The sequence below is a fragment of the Cupressus sempervirens genome, chromosome 4 (genome assembly GCF_028749045.1).
Source record: "Cupressus sempervirens isolate cs-2001-9-10 chromosome 4, ASM2874904v1, whole genome shotgun sequence".
Lineage (NCBI taxonomy): Eukaryota > Viridiplantae > Streptophyta > Pinopsida > Cupressales > Cupressaceae > Cupressus > Cupressus sempervirens.
In genome coordinates this window covers 31,804,547-31,824,081 of record NC_143121.1, presented here as the reverse complement: position 1 = coordinate 31,824,081, position 19,535 = coordinate 31,804,547, and positions in this window count along the sequence as shown.

The following is a 19,535-nucleotide window of genomic DNA, read 5'->3' as shown; positions in this document are numbered from 1 at the left end:
GTTATGCTTGACATGTAGTACTCTTTGGCATGAACTAAGTTCTACTAAGTTCTAACTTGTAAATGAATTTAGCATATAGAAACTCATATGTCAAAACCAATTTGAGATCAACAATCTCCCACTCTGACATGAGTGACCAAAACACTTGGTCATACATGAATGATCTTAATTTATGAGTATAACTCAGATATTCACTATCTCTATTTGGCATATGTACAAAATATCAAAATGCCAAATATTTTTCACACCTCAAAATCTTATAACTCCATCTAAGTTGATTGTGTTGTTCTAAATCCAAACTAATACTCCTACTAAGTAAATTTGTATATGCTAAACAATGTTGTACTTTGTTTGTGTCTTTCAATCCTTCCTTTTCTTTTCTTTATTGTTTCTCCCCAAAACTTATGTCTCGCCCTTTTTTGATACTTATGTCAAAGGGTTATACACATATAGTGTGTTTGTCCAAGAAAGTTGTATAGACCTCAAGTATTCTCCTTAGAGTTGCATCCCAGTTATCATATGCTACTTCTAATGATTTGATCTAGATAGATAAATTAGTAGCAAGGTGACCTAAAACTTCATGTGTAGAGAGATGGGGATCTTTCTTCATCACTATTTCTACAAAGGCTAGTTCTTTGTGTAGTATCTTCATGTGTGGAGTAAACATGGACTGCATATTGATTAGTGTAGCTAGAATGTTTGCATCTTGAGCATGCAAGGCTTCCAACTATCTTTGGGAGCTCATCAAATTCTTAAAGTTCTTTTGACTCTAAGATTTTGAGTTTCTTTACGTCATCAATATTGGTTGCTAATTCAACTTGACTAAGTGTGATGGAACTTGATATCTTTTCATTAAATTTTCCTTGAAATCTCCTCTCAATCCATTCAAGTATTTTAACATTTGAATCCAAGTATGTATCATTTATCTTCTCCACTATATTTTCCAACTACTCCATGACAAGCTTGTCTTCTTTAGATGTAGATAGGATAAATGCATCAAGAAAAATGTCTTTGATATCTTTCAATGCTTTCTTGTGCCTATGCTCCCTTCTAAGTAGTTCTTGGTGTTTTTTCCTTGCAAGAGCATCCTAAAGTATGCTCATTTGTTCACTAGTGATTGCTATAAGATCAAACTTTGGAAATGTAGTCTCCTAATCCAAGTTGACATCACCAAATGATGTAACTTCATCTAGCTTGGATGTTCTAGGACTAGGCCTTGATGATTGTAGTGGTGTAGCTTCTACATTCGGCCTATGAAGAGCTTGACTTGGAGGAGTAGTAGTTTATGGAAAAGTAACCAGTGCTTGTATTGCTAATTTCTCCTTAGGCTTGGTAGTCCATACTAACTCTTTAGTCCTATCCTTTTCTTGCTCATCAATCTTAGTTGCACCTTGAGTTTGTGCTATAGGTACATTAGTATCTTCTTGACCTATTTGAACTAGTTTATCATCTTTATCTTCTGAAGCAACTTCCTATACTGAAACATTTTGCACCATTGTGTTGATATTTTCCATTGTTGTCTTTTTCATTGGGTATGCTACAATGGGAATTTTTGGTTGTACTATAGTAAATTGATTGGTCTTAGATATTCCTTGTGTTTCCTCCTTTATAGATGTCTTTTCTTCCTTCTCAATTTCATCTACACTCACCAATATAGGATGATTGCATAGTTTTCCCTATTAGTAATAAGGTGTCTAAACCTTGGATAATTCCTATTCTTATTATTTATTTTGTAAATTTTTTTTTTTTCAAATAATGTAATTAAATGTGAGTGTACATATCTAGTTGGAATGTTGATGTCTCACTCCAGTTGCATTTGTTGGTATATTGAATTGTGTGTAAGGATATCATGATTGAAATGGTTAAGATAGATTCCTATGATGTGTAAGAGCTATCCCTGGAAGATATGATGATGAGTGAAGATGGAAAGACATGTAGAAATTGATAATCAAGTACTATACACTCAAGTCTCCATCTAGCATGCAGGGTTTGAGGCATCACCCCAATTTTTTTTTTTCAGATTCCTACTTTTTTCAGAGAATGGTAAAATTGTAATATGGTTGTTCTTTGGAAGTTTCCCTAAAAATGGAAAGCACATTAAATAAGAACCTTTAGGGTTGTAGATAGGTGACAGTGTGAATAGCACATTACTGCTTGCTACTGGAAAATTCTTTTGTGTCCTAAAAGAGCTTGCACTACAAATGTGTTGTAACCTTTGAGTTGAAAATAATACATTGTGAAGGTTTTGGAGGGGTGGGGTTTTTTTGCCAAAAGCTTTTTCCCCACCAGAATATCTTTGATTTTATGTATTTTATTTCTCCATCTATTTTTTGTATTCATGATTGACTGCAATATTATTTTTTACATAATATTGAATATGAAATTGTAAGTATTTTATAAGAATTTTCACAATAGTTTCCTTAAGAGATTAGTGTATGAAGTTGTTTTTGTACCTGAGTTTCCTTACAATTCCTTGGTGATGTTATCTAACAATATATTTTACATGTCCTCTTTGTTAAGGGATTGATGTTCCCAGCTCCAATATCATAAACATCCTTGATCTTTACCATATCTATGTCTACATCTATCACATTTTTGTTTGTTTTTCAACTTCAACTATTACTTGTGTATCTATATTCTTTTCAATGGTCACCTTTATCTTCACCTACCTCAATAGGCATTTGATCAATTTCCTTAGCTATTGGTACTCCATATATTACTTTCCATATCTAAGTGGACTTATAAACAACATCTTCAATGTCATTTTTCAAAATACTAAATGACCTATATTTAGGATAAAATTACCCTTTGTACTTCTTAATGGCCTTTGACATTTGGCCTTATCCAATTCTAGTATCACACTTTATAGTGTGGAATCTCTAATTTTCCTTTCTATATTGAGACTAAACTAGCATTTTTTCTCAACTCTATCATATAGACTCTTGGGTATAGCATTGGAAAGCTAAATTGGAGTCTTCTTGAATGTTTCCATCATGGAATATATTGACTTTTCCACTTGGTTCATTTCAATATTTCCATGTTTATCAAAGCTCAACAAGTGTGAATCTATATAAGTCAACACTATTCTTTATATTCTCACACAAGTTGTCCAAATTAGAAGAAGGATTGTGACTTATAACTTTAAAATGGTTGCTCTCATCATATTTTTTCGTCTCCTCATATTATTTAGTTGGAGCAATGTATTTTCTTCTTTGTCTCTTCTCAAACTTATCTTCTTATGTAGTTGTCTTGGTTCTCTTTCCTTTTGAATTTTCCACTTCTTGAACCTTCTTATCAGTAGCTCTTGTATTGGCCCAGGTAGCAAGAATTATAGGCTTAGGTTGTGTAGTTTTTACAACCTTCTTGGGTTTGCTAATTGCTAGAGCTTTATCTTTTATTTTATTTTTTTCTTTGGTTATAGGTGCTTCATTGGCTCCTTCTCCCTCAATACCATCTTTAGTTTATGCTTCCTCTCCACCTTGGTCTTCTTCTTGACCTTGAGTACTGGCTAGTGGTGCTTGGGCTAGTACATCTTCACCTTCTTCATCATCATCATTGTCATCTTCTTTTACATATTTTTCTACCACTTCACCAAATTTTTCTTTGAGCTTCTTAACTATTTTGTTCTTCTTCCCTAATATAGATGTTGTCTTCAAGTCCATAGTTATCTTTGACTTGGATAAATCATAGTTACCAAAGGTTGTAGCCTTCTCATCTAATTCTTCTGCCAGAAAAGTAGTAATTTTTGTAGATGTCTCGTCCACATTTATCTCATAGAATAGAGGCTTTAACCACTTCACCCTTGGAACTACAACCTAAACATATGTGAAGTCAGTATCAAATAGAAAGAAAACATCATTTAAATAATTCTCAACTAGTGACAATGATATCCTTATTCTTTGTTTCATTGACTTCTTAAAATTTTTTAAGTAGCTATTATTCACCTATCTATAGTGCAACAGATCAATTTGTCTTCCATGAAACTCTACCAAAGGAAGGAAATGTTTTCTACACATAAAAATATACAAACAAGTATTCAACCAAACTTTCACTATGCACTCTTGGTTTTCTTTATGGCTCCCAAGTTTTTTGATAATTGTTGTAATAGTGACTTGGCAACGTCATAAGAATGGTCCTTCTTGACTATCTTGTAACCTACATCAACAACTATACAAGGTAGATTATTCAACCTACTAGATTGAAAGAATTTGTGTACAATTATCCTTACTAAAAAATAAATAAGGGGATCTGTGATGGTGTTAATTGTCATTCCTCTCTTATTCCACACTGCACCTATTTTTTTTCTCAATAACCTCTTTTACATCACTTCTCATGGCCTTAGGTCTATCTAGGGTTGGATACCCTATTACGTCTACACAATCCTCTTGGTAATCTTTATAGGTCAAACATCTAATGACATAGAGTTATCATGAATCCTACTCAAAACAATCTTCATACACTCTATCTTGAAAGTGTTGGGGAAATCTAGGGAACATGTTAACCCTTTTGTTTCTACAATTTTAAATCCCTCCTTTAATATTTCGTTTTCAAATAGTTTTCCATATAGGTCTCTAATCTCCATGTCACCTATGCTACCTAGCTTACATGTGTAACAACATCTTACATCTTGACTCTTTAAAACTTGTGGTGGTATCATCCATAGTGCACTAGATGGGTCTTGCTTGTATGCAATATGAAGAATTTCTCTAAAGTTTTGTTGTCCTATCTCATTATTGATTAAATGAACATTTAAAACTTCATTTCCCTCCTTAACATTAGTGGTAGAAGAACTAGATTCCATATTGATTACCTAGGGTTTGGAAGAATTCAAATGGTATAGGTTGGCACATGATAAATACCTTTAAAAATCTACTAAATGGTGTCAAATAATGGTTGAATCCATTCTATTAATGCTTGGAATGATCTCTTTAATTCACCTTGAACTCTTTATTTGGTCTCCAAATTCAAATGATATCAAATAAATAAAAAATAACCATATAGCCCTTAAAACTTTGCAATTAATCCTTAGTATTTACAAAACTATAAGCTTAGCTTCAATAGTAATCCCAACTCACTTGGTTTCCATGTAATTTTATTCATGCTTGTAAACCACTATGAGCTTGGCCAATAGCTCGACATCAACTAGATTTCACTTGAAAACTTACATGAAACTTTTCATGCTTGATGGTAACATGAAAACTAACAAAATTTAAAGATTTATTCTAGGTTCTAAACAACACTTCACATATTTCTTCATGCATATATAATTTTTTTAGAACTAAATCCTTATATCATTTCAATATCAGTCCCACACATACCTCTTGATTGCTAAATTGGGGATGGTGTGATCACTTCACCAATTGGGTGAAGTAAAACAATCTAAACTTGATATACCACAATCTTCCTTCTTCTTCCATGTTTTATTCATCTTCACTTTGACTTCTTCAATATGTTCCTTTCTTTTCCTTTGTTGAACTCACTTATTGTTGCCTTTGACTTTGTTGGACAATTTTTTCTTATGTGTCTAGTCTTTAAGAAACTAAAACATGTAGTCTAACTTACCCATCTACTATAATCTATTCTAAAATGTGTTCTTATGTAGTTCTTAGGAACATGTCCATAATCTTAACAATAGTGACAACTACACATAGTATTATATTCTCAATTATAGGAATTTTCATTATGATTGTCATATGCACTTGTTTGATAACTACTTGGGCTTGGATCTGCACTCATATGCTCTATGTCCATACTTCTAATAGTTATAGTAGTATCCTTAAAATCTTTGTGTGCTCATGGTCTTGGTTTTTCATTCATGTGCCTGATGTCCTTGCTTGTTGCACTTGTGGTAGTGACACATGAAATTTTGCTTAGGATTTTGATTTGTAGTATTTGTTAGTCATAAAATTGTTTTGACATTCAAGTGTCAACACACTTAACTATTTCCACCTTATATGTCGAGTACACCATGTATGCTAAGTGGATCATAGTATGTGTCAAGTTAAAATCTTAATAGGTGCTAAGTGACTTTAGGTGTCAAGAAAGAAATGGATGTTGAGTAGTATATAGCTGCCGAGTCAAAATTTATGCCAAGTAACATAGAATGTAGTATATGTTGAGTGATCTAGGAATGTTCATATGCTAAGAAAAACATAGAGTAGTGGATGTCAAGTGATTCAAGAAAGTTCATATGCCAAATAATAGAGAGTGTAACAAGTGTTGAGCAATACAGAAACTTACATGAACTAAGCACAAGTAATGCAATATGTGTCGAGTAAAATAGGATCAACATAGTAATTTGTGCCTTCACAAACTAAGATCAAAAACTATTTTTCATGACTCATGAAGGGATAAGAAGACAAGATCAACACTTTGCATTTAACTATGATATCAACATGTAGCCAATCCAAAAAATTGTAGATAGCATGCAACCAATAGGTGAAAACCAAGGATTTTAGTGAAAATTTTAAGTTCATGATTACATTGCAAACCCTAAGTCTATAATATCTTTATAAGGAGACTTGGAAACCATAATGAAAAAGGTTGTTGATGTTGTTAGAGTTATCAAGAGATTGTTGGAGAACAGAGCAATCAACAGAGGTCTCAACAACTTAGTAAAATGAATAGCATGTACACATCTAGTTAATTAGAATTGAAGAAGGGACACACATAGAGATCAGATCAAGCAAGGATCAGGATAGGAAGAGCAGATCTAGTACCTAAACCCAACAATTAGAGATTGCATTGTATTAGGTCTATTGTTCTAATACTTTCTCACAATTGTATTAGATGTTGAAATCCTATGTTGATAGGTTAGGTTAATAGCTAGGTAGGAGAACCTTGAGAAAAGGTGATGAAAATCCTATTGAATTAGGTGGGTTTAACAACCTATTATAAATCCTTTAACTATGTCACTATTGACATAGTGTAAAGCCTTTAACAGGGAAGACCATTATAAGTGGTTAAACATATTGTCGCAGTGATTTTTTGGGTGTCATCCCACCCCAATTTTATCTTCTTATTGTTGGAGGGTTTTTGGGTTACCAAATCTTTTGTGTAATGTGTCGATGCATGTGTTTACTTCATGTTTGCTTATATATTTACATGCATGTACTTTGCCTTCAATTATGTTTTAAAGAGGGTCTAAAAAAAAATAGGTACTTTTGATTCACCCCCACCACCCATCGCCCACTCCTCCCCCCCTCTCAGAAGTACTCTTCCCATTTGAAAATTCCAAAATTGGCATTAGAGCTCAAGTTCTCACAAGGAGAATCTTGAAAGCTTAGAGAGAAAGATCAAAAGATGAAAGTTGTCAAACTTGGGAAGATCATAGCCAATTAGGGGATTGATGTGCACCTCACTCTACATAAGGTTGAGGAAGCTAGAGAGGAACTGAGAAAATCATTAAAAAGAAGGAAGGACATAGCCATAGCTAAGAATGACATACACTACAAAGAGATTGACACCACACAAGTGTTTGATAATGGAGATTCCAAGGAGTTTTATGCAGCAATAGCATAACTTATGGAGAAAAATAGAACTCAAGCAAAAGAGATAAGATCTCTTAAAATGGAACAAGAATCACAAGCCATGTTTCTATGTGAGATAACTAAACAAAAGAAAAGAGCAATTGAGGATAGAGCCATGCTTGAGGATAAAAAAATAAACCTTACAAATAGACTTGAGGAGAATTCCACATAACTTACAAAGATCTCCAACATGTAGTTGGACACACTTAGCCAGATGATGAATGCTCATCATGAGCTAAACATGAAGGACATTGAGATCTCTACCCTTAAAATGTAGAATGAGTTGAAAAGAGAAATAGAGATAACAAAGAGCTTCAACAAGTCAAGTGAAGCCATCCACCACTTTGAGCAGTTGCTTAAATCACCAAGATCAAGAAATTATACTTCAGGACAAGGATTCACTAGTACTAAAGAAGGTGAGACATCAAAGAGTGCTAAGAAAAGGAGTGACAAAGGTAAGAAATTTAACCCACTTATCATTTCTACAATAAAAGGGGGCACACAACTAATGTTTGTAGGAGCAAGAAGACCAATCAGTAGGACACATCCAAAAGTAAAGGTTATTACCACAAGTATAACATGTAAGGACACCTAACACAAGGTTACAGAGCCAAAGTCATGAGGACACCAAGATTTGATGGTCATTGCTACAACTACCAAAAGTATGGACATAGAGCTTTTGAGTGCAGATCAAAGCCTATGTGGATACCTAATTAGCCTACAAGGAGAAACAATCATGCACACAAGTACAATTGGGATTACAATATAGAAAAAGTTGTCATTACTGTCAGGAATATGGTCATGTTCCTCAAAACTACGTAAGAACACACTTCAAGGAAAATTACAATAGATTGTTGAGTGAAACCATGCGTTTCAGTTGCTTGAAGATAGGACATGTCAGTAAGTATTGTCCAACAAAGGCCAAGGCACCCAAGTCAAAAGTCAATAAGGGTAAAGAAAAGGTTGATGTGGAACACATCAAGGCAAAAATGAAGAAGACATGTCAAAGAAGAGATGGATTAAGTACATCTAATAGAGGTATCACTTCACCCAAAAGGTCAAGGGATCACACTTCATCCAATAAAGCACAAGATAGGTATATGGGGCTGATATATATATATATATATATAGATGTATCATACATCATCTCAAGAGAACAAAGAAGTGCTGCAAAGAAGAAATCTACATGAGAAAAGATGCCAAGACAAAACTTGAAAATTTTGTAGAAGATATCGAGCTACCTTTAGTTTCCAAGTGAAAATTCAGTATATGCTAAGCTAGAAAGACTAGTTGATGCTGAGTTGGGATGGAAATCTTTGGATGCTAAGTTAATAGTTGTGAGCATTATGCAATTAATGCTAGGTTTTGAACCTAATAAAGTTGAAAATCATTCATTTTTTAGTCATTTGAACACAGAGCAAAGAGGCAATCAAATAGTGATTCAATAGCAATTTGCATAGATTTCAACAAGAATTTGGCATTACTTCTTCAATTCAAATGTATTTCATCAAGTACCAAGCTACATAGTATTTGAAAGTTTATTTTAATTTAAAACCCTAGTTTGGTCAAGATGGCATTTGGGTCTAAAACAAAAAATCGAAAGGATAGTCATGAGCTTCAACTTGTTAGTAATGAAGTAAAGCAACCATAGTTTAAACCCATTCCTAAGGTCACATACAAAAATGACCCAGCTGGTGCCCTGTTAGTCATACCAGAAAAAGTGGTAATGGTCCAAGATGTGAGGAAATGTTATAATTGTAAGATTGGAGCCATATGAGACCTAGAGATTTTTAGTGCCTTTGAAAAACTGTGTGACAAGGGTATACTGAAAGATGAGTTCTCAATAGTTGAGAAGAAGGGTTTAACCAATGCCCTAGTTTTTCCCATTATTTTCAATATTAAATGGATTTGTATAGTGCTGAGTCAAATCTGTGATGTAGCATTTTGGTTAGAAACCATGCCAATGAAGATTACAAAGAAAATTGTCCATAGGGTTACTGGTTTCCCAACCTTAGATTGGCCAAAAACCCTGAGAAGTGACAAAAGGGAGGCTATTGACAAAAACACTAGTGCAAAATGGAACAATAGGGAAATGACCATAGAAACCATCACTAAACCCCTACTTGATTTCACTATTAGAATCATATCCCAAAATTTTTATCAATCAAGTAGATTGAATAGCGTGCCATGTATAGCAATAGATGTTGCATACAAACTAGTAAAGAAGGATCACACATATGATCTAGCAAAGCTCATGATTCAATAGATCAATGAGAATCTAGGAGCCATAAGGAAATCAAAAGGATCTTAGTGGAAATTTGGATCAGTATTGGTTTGTATATTCTTCTATGTCATGAAAGAATTCCCTTTTATAGGTAAGGTGAATTAGAATTCAAATAAGACAATAGTTGCACAAATTAATGAGTTCATTGACTAGATGGGAGATAATTTTGATGCACAAATGATAAGCTACTTTGAGGACTTCAAGAAGTCCATGAAACAAAGGAAGAGGATACCAGTATCACTGGTGATGCAACATATAAATGATATTTTCTTCTTGGTTGACATAGACTACACCTACATTCAAGTAGTGGTACCTAGAGTGAGATGGCTTAGGCCATTAGGATATGAACTTGATGTAGACCAAGATTCAACTACAAGAAATACTCTACTTTTACAAGAAATATACAAAGCTACAAAACCCTTTGGAACCTATGACATTGTCAAATCTAGGGTAGTAATAGATTTGAAGACAACCTTAGTGATGAAGAAGAAAGATAAGATGATAAGAAAGCTCAAAAAAACATTTGGAGCTAACATTGAAGTAGTAGGCACTACATAAGAAGAAGAAGTTAAAAGTGAACAAGAAGGAGATTGGCCAAGGCAAGAGCCATTGGAGCTAACAAAAGGCTTAGGTGAGGACAAAGAAGAAGGTTCTGAGGAAGAAGAAGTCAAGGAAGCACCCACCAAAACCAAAGCCACCAAAAGGAAAGCTAAGGCTTAGCCTACACCATAGGCTAAGGCAAAGAAGGCAAAAAAACCTATTGAGGTTAAATCAAAGAAGCCTACCACAAGAACTACCACCAAGGCTGCAACTCGAAAGGCTAAGGATGAAGCTAAAGAAAAGAAGAATGCTACGAAGTAGATTGGTGAAGAGCCAAGAAAAAGGAGGAAATATGTCACACAAGCTGACTCAGATGAAGAGAAAATATAGTTAGATGACAATAGCCAGTTTAGATTTGTAAGTCATCCTAAGTCTACCATTGATAAGTTATGCAAAAATGTTAGAAATAGAGACTTAAATGGTTTAAAGACATTATATTTTAATAAGCTCAATAAAGAAGAGAAAAATGAGATAGAGGAATGAATGTATGCAATGATTGCTAAATTCAAACACACACCTCTAGAATTAGATTTTTCAATTCCTAAGAGTTATATAGGATAATTAAAGATAAGTGGCATTTTTGTTTGAAGATGGAAAAGGAAATTAGAGAATAAATTCTAGCTAGATTGTTGCTAGACCTAACTAAAGGTCAAATAGCTAATGCAAATAAGAGACACAATAGAAAATTTTCACCAAAGTGTAGAGCATTTTATATTCTCCAAAATAAAATTGAGAATGTTGTAAGAAAATCTACAAAATTGTGGAAGACTATATACAAGAAAACTAATGATGTTTTTGATGAGGAATATAAGGAAAAAGCTAGTGCCAAGAGAAAAGAGGTAAAATAAATAGAGAAGAAAGGTGAATAGAAGAAAAATGAAGAGGAGAAAGATGGTGAGGAAGGAAGAGTAGAAGAGGAGAATAAGGAAGAAGAGGAGAATACAACTAAAGGAGAGGAAAAGGCAATAGATAAACAACAAGAGCACAATGTGAAAGATACACAACTACCACCTCCAAGCCCTCCTCATGCCACCATAACACCTATAGAGACCATTAAAATAAAGGATGTTGTTGACACTTCATGTCAAAACATCAATCCTTTAACTATAGAGGATCTCTCAAAGATCCTTGATCAATCTACACAACAAGCTCACCTATGCACAAATCCAATATTGATTAGTGTTGATGAGTTGAACAAGGTAGTAGAAAATTCAAGAAAATCCAAAGTACAAACACAAGAACCATCTTCAACCTTTGATGCTACTAAAATCCCACTACTTCCACCTCCATCTCCACCAAAAGTAGTAATTGATGCACTTTAGATGCCAAGTGTCTAGCAATAGGGGAAGATAAGGGAAAATAAGAATAGTCAACAAGTACACCCTTAGCCAGTGTGTCAAACAAAGGGAAACAAGAGGAAGAGAAGGAAGAAACAAGAGATGAGGAGCAAACTGCAATACAAACATTAGTTGAATTGCAAAAAATAGGTGCTTCCACTCAGACTCTTTAGAAGCTGAGCACTGAGATATTATCACTACAAGTTCAAACACCAATCTCAAGCTCCAAAAATTTAGCTAGGATACTTCACTATGGAGATCCTAAAATTGATGAAGAGATCATCATTCCCTCCTATGAATACAAACCCTTACCATAGAAAAGATTAATGAAATACAAGGTGCACTGGATAGGAGAAAGAGACGAGAGGTATTGAGGAGAGAATACAAGTATAGGCAAGCATTGAGTGAGATAAAGGACATCTTCATGGATTGCCTTTAGCTTCTAGTCACCAGATGAAACAAGACCAATAATAGAACATCTATTAGACATAGTTGACTAGGTGACTAATGAAGACAAAGACACTAATGAAAATTTATGGAATGGTCAAAAAGGAAGTCTCAAGGTAAAGTAAATGAGAAAATATCTAATGATATAGCATTGTCACAAGTTGAATTGGCTAAGAAACTGGACAGAGTGAAAATTGTACTTGGAAACACTTTTTCCTTGTACAACAAACTATGAGATTTTTCCAACTTCACATGAGAGACTAGCCAAAGAATAATGAGATTGGAAAGAAATCTCAATATTTCTAGCAAGCAACTTCCAACAAATCTAGCTTAGAGTGAGAAGCATTTTTCCCAAATGCTTCACACACAAAGGGAGTTAGTTGTACTAATAGTAGAGGAGGCAAACATAAAAAAAAAATTAATGCAAATTAAATCCTCCATAACCCCACACTTAGAGGCCCTCTACAAGGAGAAATCATACACAAAGACAGTCTTCAAGAAGGATTCAAACCTTTCTACACTTGATGGACTAGTACACCTTGCTGTTGAGACTACTATCCAGCATAAGTCATTGGACATTGCATTGGAAAATTGGGATGCAGCTCTCAAGATACTTTTGGAAGTAAATAGTACTTTTTTGGTTAAGTAAAGTATTGCTCCTTAGAACCCTTTGACATCAGTGTCAAAAAGGGAGAGATATGTATAAGGAGATATATACATTACGGGGAGATATATAATGATATATGGAGAATACCAAATTTTGGTAATTTTGATTACATTCTTTGATTCATTTTGAAAATAAAGCAGAAATATTGTAAATAGCCAAAAGGGGGAGACAAGTAATAAGACAAAGTGAGGGGGAGATGCAGAATTTTCATGGAAAATAAATCTGAAATAGGAATCTCATATAGATCAAATACAACATATAGACATAGGGAATAGGAATAGGATAAATGATAGAGAGAATCAGGCACATCATCATAGAATTTTTGTTGCAAGAATGGACAAGGAATAATCAGCTTAGGAGGAGTTATAAGGTATATTGTTATTTAAAAAATTTTGAAATTTTGCATATATTTTGAGTAGAATAAAGAATGTACTAAATAAGGTCAATTCATAAATGCATAGTTGAATGTTTTTGACACTCATGTCAAAGGGGGAGATTGTTGGTCATAGAATTGTTTTGACATTCGAGTGTCAACACACTTAACCATTTATACCATATATGCCAAGTACACCATGTATGCTAAGTGGATCATAGTATGTGCCAAGTCAAAATCTCAATAGGTGCCAAGTGACTTTAGGTTTCGAGCAAGCAATGGATGTTGAGTAGTATATAGGTGCCAAGTCACAATTTGTGATGAGTAACACCAAACATAGTATATGCCGAGTGATCTAGGAATATTCATATGCCAAGCAACATAGAGAGTAATAGATGCCAAGTGATTCAAGAAATTTCATGTGCTGAGTAATAGAGAGTGTAACAAGTGTCGAACAATATAGAAACTTACACGTGCCAAGCACCAAGAATGCAATATATGCTAAGTAACACAGGATTAGCATAGTAATTTATGCCCTCACAAACTAAGATGCAAAACCAATTTTTGCATGACTCATGAAGGGATAAGAAGATAAGATTAAGCCTTTTTATTTACCTATGATATCAACATGTAGCCAATCAAAAAATTGGAGATAGCATGCAACCAATAGGTAAAACCAAGGATTTGAGCAAGAATTTTAAGTTTGTGATTATATTGCAAACCTTAAGTCCAAAATGCCTTCATAAGGAGACTTGGAGACCATAATGAAAAAAGTTATTGATATTGTTAGAGTTATCAAGAGATTTTTGGAGAATAGAGCAATTAGTAGAGGTGTCCAGGACTTAGTGAAATGAACAACATCTACACATTTAGTTGATCAAAACAAAATGGGAGATACACACAGAGATCAGATCAAGCAAGGATCATGATAGGAAGACCAGATCTAGTACCTAAACCTAGCAATTAGAGATTGCATTCTATCAATTCTATTTTTCTAATACTTTCTCACAATTGTATTAGATGTTGAAATCCTATGTTGATAGGTTAGCTTAATAGCTAGGTAGGAGAATCTTTAGAGAAGGTGATGAAAATCCTATTGAATTAGGTGGGTTTAACAACCTATTATAAATCCTTTAATAGGGTGACACTTATTGTAAAGTGTTTGTAAATCCTTTAACTAGGTCACTATTGACACAGTGTAAATCCTTTAACAAGATAGGCTTTTAATAGGGCAAACCATCAGAAGTGGTTGAACATATTGCTACATTGATTTTGTAGGTGTCATCCCCACCCTAGTTTTACCTTCTTATTCTTGGAGTGTTTCTAGCTTATCAAATCTCTTGTGTCATGTGTTGATGCATGTGTTTTCTTCATGTTTTCTTATATGTTTACATGCATGCACTTTTCCTTTAGTTATGTTTTAAAGAGGGTTTAAATTTAAAAATTGGGTTTTTTTTATTCATCCCCCCACTCTTAGAATTACTCTTCCCATTTGAACATTCCAACATTCTTGCTCCTGCAAAATTTAATAGTAGATCCTAATTTTCCATAGTTATGAGAAGTAGGTCTAGATTTTTTACCATTAGTGCTCCTTTTTTCACCACTTTTGGATGATTATCCTTCTTTATTTTTGGTGTAGCCTAATCTACTAGTATCACTATTGGATCTAGGAGATTTCACCAATTTCTCAAAATACTTGATGGCTTCACTTGGTTGAAACTTTCAACAAACTCCTTTTCCCTTCTTAGATTATTTCTTAGATGTTCATTCTACAAATTCAATGTTGAGATTTCAATATCTTTACCTTTCAATTCATGATTAGAAATTATCATTGATTCAATGCTTCCAATTGCATGTGAGAAATCTTATTCACCTCTGATGTCTTATCTTCTAATTGGTTGATTAGTATCCTTTTGTCATCTTCAATCATGCGTTTTTCCTTTTCAACTTTCTTTTTCTACTTGGTTACCTCACATAGAAATATTGATTGGAACTCTTCTTCTATTTTAAGATTTTTGACCTCTTCAGTTAGGGCTCCATTCTTTTCCATTAGACCTACATCTAATGCATCAAATTCACTTGATTTTCCATGTACACACAATTTTGTAGTGTCAATATCTTCCTATTGTGTGTCACCCTCTTTAATGGTTATCTCTATCCTTCTCTTTAATGATCACTTCAACTCACCTCTTACTTCATTCAACTAATGCAGGGCAAGTTGTATTTAAAACTTTTGGTTCTTAATAGTCTTTCCCAACTTGTAGACTTCCATCCTCAAGATCTTTCCTCAAAGAAGAAAAGCTTTCCCTTCTAGTAAACTCTGAGAGAGCTGGGGCAGGGGGGTGGGGGTTGGTTGATTCAAAACATTCAAAATTTTAATGATAAATTCATTCACCACACATCCATCTCATAATTTTCATGTAAACTAAAATAAAAAATTAAGAATATACATCCATAGAATGAAAAAAATTAAACATTCACACATATGACACAAGAAATAATTACCTAGAAACCCTCCAATGTGAAGGTAAAACTAGGGTGAGGATGACATCCACAAAATTTAACTACTATAGTTGTAAAGTGTATCCAATAAAGGTTACAATGTTTGATCATGAGAAATGACCTAGCTTGTGAAAGGTCTTCCCTATTAAAGTCTTTCAAGATTGTTAGATCTTACCCTATTAAAGGATTTCAACACCCTATTAGAAGTGTGTGTGATTAAAGGACTTCAACTTACAATGAAGTAAGAAACTTATTAAAAAATTTACAAAATCTTGTTAAGACTATTATGTTAAGAGATTTAACTAATTCACCTGTTAGAATGTTTGAGCAATGATCTTGTGATTAGCACTCTATTGCTAGATAATAGTTCACCTCTTTGCTCGTATCCTTGATCCTTTTTTGATCATCATCTAACTCCTTTCCTCTATTCTCCTCTAAATGATTCTATAATGTATCTTAATTCACAACTCCTTAGCCACCATGAATGCTCTATTTACACAAGCAAACTTTTATCTTCTCTCATACTATGTTTTATGGTTTGTCCTCCTTAAGAATACCTAGGTGACTTAGAATTAGGTATGAATCAATGATTTTAATTCATCCATCTAGCCACTCAAATTATTCTTTAATTGATTGGCTACATGTACTACATAGGGATTCAAAATTAAGATTTGTTCTTATCATCTAGGATCACAAAACAATTCTTAAGTCTACTACAAAATGGTTTTCATAGTAGTTTCTACCATTACAAAACAAATATGTCAAAACTATTTTACTCAACATCTAAAGTCCCTAATGCTTTGCATCAATTGCAACTTCAATGCTATGACTTGACATATGAATTACTCGACGCATACTGACTACTCAACACTTGATGTCTCAACACTTAATGAGTAACTCACTCAACATGCAAAATATGACATGTTATGCTCAACATGCATTACATTTTTGACATGAATTAAGTTCTAACTTGTAAATTAATTAAGTGTATAAACACACATATGTCAAAACTAATTTGTGATCAACAAATATGGTATAAAGAAAGGTTGTTTTCCTTCTTTTCATATACAAAGTATTTGGTAAATGCAAGTAAGAAATCCATGGGATTATTTGAATGCAAGTAAGAGATCAAAAATAGGTTTTTATCCTATCAAGAGGACATAAGAGTTTGAGTTATTTCATTTCTATTATTTTACAAGGAATCACAGTGAGATCAATTGGACAGTGAATTTAGTGATCTTGCCCCTAAAGCTATTTAGACAATTGATCCATCCACCTTCTACAACTACGAATAGGGTTGGTACAACTTGTAACAGGGTTGGAATCTCCTAAGAGGGGTTGATATGTACTCCATGTATTTCAGTGGCTCCTAATTGAGTCCATCCTCTTACAAGGAACTTTTATATTAGTACATAATTTTGTGGGTACTATTCTTGCAATGGTTTGCCCTCTGATCAAAGGTTTCCTCAGTTCACATATCTAGTGTTATTGTGTATGTTTATCTTCTTACGGTTGATGATTATATTTATCACATGGCTAAGGTTAATAAGATTGATACAATTTTTAATAGTTAGATAACTAATTCACCCTCCAAGCTATCTTTATGGACTTTACTTTCTAAAAATTGGTATTAGATCATCATGTCCTTGAAAACAAAAGTTTAATATTTTAGGAAGATCAATCAAGGTTCAATTTAGAAAATAAATTCATAAATTTGATGGAGTTAACTATGACAATTGGAAGGAGAAGATGAATTATTTTCTATGTATCAGTCTAGGGTATTGGTTGATGACAAATAATGGAAAGAACATTGTTGAGGAAATAAAAATTGAGGAATGTACTGAAGTTGAAAGAGATATGTTTATGTGTAATACACTTGCCAAAGAAGCATTATTGTCATCTCTTTTTAAGAACAAATACAGTCGAGTAAAATCCTTGGACACATCTTATAAAATTTGGAAGGCTTTAGAAACTATATTGAAGGTGAATCATATGCTTAAAAAATTAAAATACAGAATTGGATATGTTTGTTGCAAGATGCTAGAATGAGGCAAGATGAATCTAAGAAGCTATATTGGTATAATATCATAAATTTTTGCAAGGAATAAGTCTTTTAATTTATCAAAAATTGAATATGAGATTATCTAGAAGATCTTGAAAGATCTGACAACATATTTCAAGAAAACATTGTAGATGATTGAGCTAGGGATACCTTATACTGAGAAGTTTACTAGACAGTCACTACTTGGAAGCATTAGAAGAAAGATTAAAACATTTTGGAGATTTTTCCGCTAGGGTTTTCCCTCTAATCAAGGGTTTCCTTAGTTAACATATCTAGTGTTATTCTATATGAGTATATTCTTATGGTTGTTGGTTATATTGCTCACATGGTTAAGGATTAATAAGATTGACAAATGTTTTAATAGTTGGATAACTAATTTACCTCACCCCCCACCACTATCAACTTTATCTTGCTGGATTTGAATTTCTAAAAATTCATATCAAAGCCTTGGGTCCTTGAAGAAAAATCTTACTAGCTTTGTGCGATCAACAATTAGTCACTTCAGAAAAGGAATCCTTAAATTTGATGGAGTTGACTATGACAACTAGAAGGAGAAGATGAAGACTCATTTTCTACATGTATGATTCTAGGGTATTGGTTGATGCCTAAGACTAAAAACAAGATTTTGGAAGAAAGAAAATTTGAGGAATGCAGTGAAGTTGAAAGAGATATATTTATTTACAATATGCTTTCCAAAGAAGAATTATTGTTAGCTCTTCTTGAGAATGAATATAGTTAGGTACTATTCTTAGAAACATCCCATGAGATTTGAAATGCTTTAGAAACTACATTTGAAGGTGATGCACATGCGAAAGTAATCAAATTATAGCTTTGGATATATTTGTTTCAAGATTCTAGAATGATGGAAGATGAATCTATAAGAATTTGTATTGGCAAGATATCAAAAATTGTTCCAGGTATTAAGTTGTACAATCAATCTAAAATAGAAGATAAGATTATCTAGAAGATCATGAAAATTTTGACACCACCATTTAAGAAAACATCGTAGATGACTGAGTTAGTGATACCTTGCACTGATAAATTTACTAGAGAGACACTACTTGGAATATTGGAGGTAACATAAGAAATCTTAAAGAAATTTGGAGATTTTTCTAGCATGCAGATGACCTTTAGTGCATTAATTGTTAAGCCTTCTCTATTAAGAAGTGAAAGCACTAGTGGAGACTATGCTAGTAACAATAGATCTAGATCTGAGGAGGATAGATGAATTGAAGAAGGAATTTCCCTACTTGTAAGAATAGAACTAGATCTAGTAAGAGAGTGTTTTGGACTTGTAATGAATTTGGTCATTATGCTTCTAAGTGTCATAAAAATTAGAAAAATTGTAAGAAGAATTTCAAGTCTAGAAGGCCTAGATATTTTCTATAAGAAAATGAAGATGATGAGTCTAAAGAAAGAGTTCAAAGTGAAAGTGATGATCAATTAGGATTTGCATCTATAAAAGAAGAAAATCCTGAAAAATAAGATACAGAAGAAAAAGCCCTAGTTTCACAAATTGAAAAGAGAAGTGATTGGATTATAGATAGTGCATGTTCGCATCATATGATTAGAGAGATGAATAATTTTGTTAAGTTTAGTAATCATGATGGAAGAATTGTCAGAGTTGATAATAATGCAGCCTATTATATCAAGAGAATAGGATCTATTACTCTTGATGAAAAGACTAACACCAATGATGTCTATTTTGTTGATGTATTAAAGCATAACTTATTG